Here is a 1782-nt window from a genome sequence, read left to right as displayed (position 1 = left end):
AGGCAGGGCCCGGGCGTGTGAGAAGCAGCCATTCAGGACGCAGGAACCGGCCCCGCCTCTTGTGTTTAGCTTTTTCACTTATTGATTTTAAGGAGGGAGAGGGCGAGAGAACCCCTGGCTGATGCGCCCCTCGGTGGCTGGTGTCCCGGCTGGGCATCCACCCGGCAACCTGGGGTATCGGGCGCGGCTCTAACCACTCGACAGCCCGGCCGGGCTCCTGTGCTTTGGAGGGGCTCGTACGGACCGTTTTGCTAAAAGCGTTTTGGGTGCAGCAGCAACACGGCGCTTAGCCCCCGGGAGCCGGGGCAGCAGCCCCCACAGGACACAGGCGGAAGCACGGGATGGAGGCCGGGACCTACCTGCCGACCTCGGCCCCCGGGACGCCGGCCGCAGCCCCCTCGACCACAACGCGCCCGGGACCCCCGGGAATGGGCTTCTGAAACCCCCACCCAGCTAGGAAGTCAGAGGAGGTTCTTACAGCACCTGCTGCCTTTTCGTCCTTGTGGAAGTGGGTGCCCTGCTGCTATTTTTAAGATGGCTTCTCCACCTGCTCCCAAGGCTTGAATATCGGGGGGTAAATATTTCCCTTCGAGAAAGTGCATTTAACTTCAGGCTAATATTTTATTAAGTACTGTATCACTTAGCTACAATAGACTCGTCTTTACGAAATTAACTTTCTTTTGTAGTAAAACCCTCCCTGGGCAGCATCTGAAATTCCGGGCCGAGGCTGGGCGTGGTCCTGGCTGCCTCCTCTAATTCCTTCACCTGCTGAGCACCCAAGGCCCACAAATTCTCTGCTCCCCAGTCCCTTGGGTTGGGCATGGCCTTGGGTGAGGTGGGCCAGCTGGGTCCATCACCCCTGCTTAGATGACCAATTTTAGGGGGTTTCAGGTCACGAGTCTGAGGCTCCAGCAGCCATGCCTCCCAGAGCTGGGTCCTGGCACTGCCCTTTTGCCACCCCACCAGGAACTGGCAAGACACCCTCAGTGCCTTGCCCACTGGCATGTCCCCTTCTGAGCCAGGTGGGCCTGTGGGGCTGCGGCCAGTCCTGTGCTTGCGTTCTGACAAGCTTGTCTGGATGTGGGATGCCACTGTGGTGCTTGGTCTTCAGCTCAATGCCTCCCGCCAGGAAGCTAAGGTGTGGCTCTTCCCTGGACCTGGGGGCAGCAGAAGGCACATAGGTAGTGACCCTCCGGCGGGGAGTGGCCCCAGGAGCACACAGCTGAGGGAACGGTGACAGAGCAGCCAGTCCGGTGCCCAGCTCCTCATGGGAAGCCCAGGGTCAACATGGGCAGGAGTGGTACTTCCTGGTGGCATCCTGGGGCAGCCACCAGAAAGCCCCAGGTGGTGCCTCACCTGGGGTGGCAGCTAGGTCTCCCCTCCACTGTCAGGCTCTGCCCCAGGTCCTCCGAGCAGCCTCCATGGGGCCAGCAGCAGGACTAACCACAGCCTGTCTGGATGAATCTGGGTCTGGTGTGTGACATGGGGCAGGCGGGCTCCATAAAATTAAGGCAAGTGGCCCAGGTTAGGCCACCTGGGACAGTCCGGGGTCTCCCAGACAGCGCAGGGGCCCAGGATACTCAGGAGATGGGCCCAAGCTGTGTTCTCCTTTCCCCCCCCCCCCGTACCCAGAGGAGGGGGGAATGGAGGCAGAGCCCGAGACCCGTCCACGGCCCTGCCCGCACTTGAGCAGAGCAGCTCTAAACAAGCCCCCGTCCTCGTGCAGCTGGGAAAGCAGCCCACGGCCGCTCCCTCGCCCTGGCCCGGCCGGCTCAGCGCACG

At 61.8% G+C, this 1782-nt stretch overlaps 1 protein-coding gene across 1 annotated transcript in view; it reads right to left on the bottom strand.

The window, feature by feature from the left end:
• LOC102253882 (E3 ubiquitin-protein ligase TM129) overlaps nt 1-1782 on the bottom strand; it is a 16610-nt gene that overhangs the window by 10836 nt on the left and 3992 nt on the right. The gene's annotated exons all lie outside the window — the stretch shown is intronic.

This window comes from Myotis brandtii, unplaced genomic scaffold (genome assembly GCF_000412655.1).
Source record: "Myotis brandtii unplaced genomic scaffold, ASM41265v1 scaffold986, whole genome shotgun sequence".
NCBI classification, from domain to species: Eukaryota; Metazoa; Chordata; class Mammalia; order Chiroptera; family Vespertilionidae; genus Myotis; species Myotis brandtii.
The sequence above is the reverse complement of the archived record's forward strand: the minus strand, read 5'-3'. Positions and strand labels throughout refer to the sequence as shown.